At 47.3% G+C, this 658-nt stretch overlaps 1 pseudogene; it reads left to right on the top strand.

Moving 5' to 3' along the window:
* The first annotated feature begins 7 nt into the window (after positions 1-7).
* On the top strand, positions 8-383 carry LOC102001947 (annotated as a pseudogene).
* The last annotated feature ends 275 nt before the right edge of the window (positions 384-658 follow it).

Genomic DNA, 658 nt, shown 5'->3' with positions numbered 1-658 from the left:
GGTGATTGCCCACGACGTAGACCCCATTGAGCTGGTGGTCTTCCTGCCTGCTCTGTGTCGCAAGATGGGGGTCCCCTACTGCATCATCAAGGGAAAGGCCAGGCTGGGGCGGCTGGTCCATAGGAAGATGTGCACCACTGTTGCCTTCACACAGGTTAACTCGGAAGACAAGGGTGCTCTGGCCAAGCTGGTGGAAGCTATTAGGACCAATTACAACGACAGATATGATGAGATCCACCGCCACTGGGAAGGCAACGTCCTGGGTCCTAAATCTGTGGCTCGAATTGCCAAGCTGGAAAAGGCAAAGGCCAAAGAACTCGCCACTAAACTGGGTTAAATGTACTGCAGAATTTTCTGTACATAAATATAATTATAAAACTTCAAAAAAAAAAAAAAGAAGAGCTTTGCCTAAGAGTGGTCTGACAGGAAAGCAAAGGTAAAGGCAGAGAATGGGGGGGGGAGAGGTGGTCTGGGGAAATATCAAGGCAGGATTTCACTGATTTAATCACCATGTTTTTGCTAAAACCCGACCAAATAGGACCATTGAAGTAGTCAGAAGTGGGACTCAGGGAAGTCTGACTTAGGTTTCCTCAAAGGAGGTGTTTTTTTTTTTTTTTTTTTCTAGAAGCTGAGGACACAGCATGGAGATTGGTGGGGG

The sequence above is a fragment of the Microtus ochrogaster genome, linkage group LG8 (assembly GCF_000317375.1).
Source record: "Microtus ochrogaster isolate Prairie Vole_2 linkage group LG8, MicOch1.0, whole genome shotgun sequence".
In the NCBI taxonomy this organism is placed as follows: domain Eukaryota; kingdom Metazoa; phylum Chordata; class Mammalia; order Rodentia; family Cricetidae; genus Microtus; species Microtus ochrogaster.
This window is presented reverse-complemented; position numbering and strand designations above follow the sequence as displayed.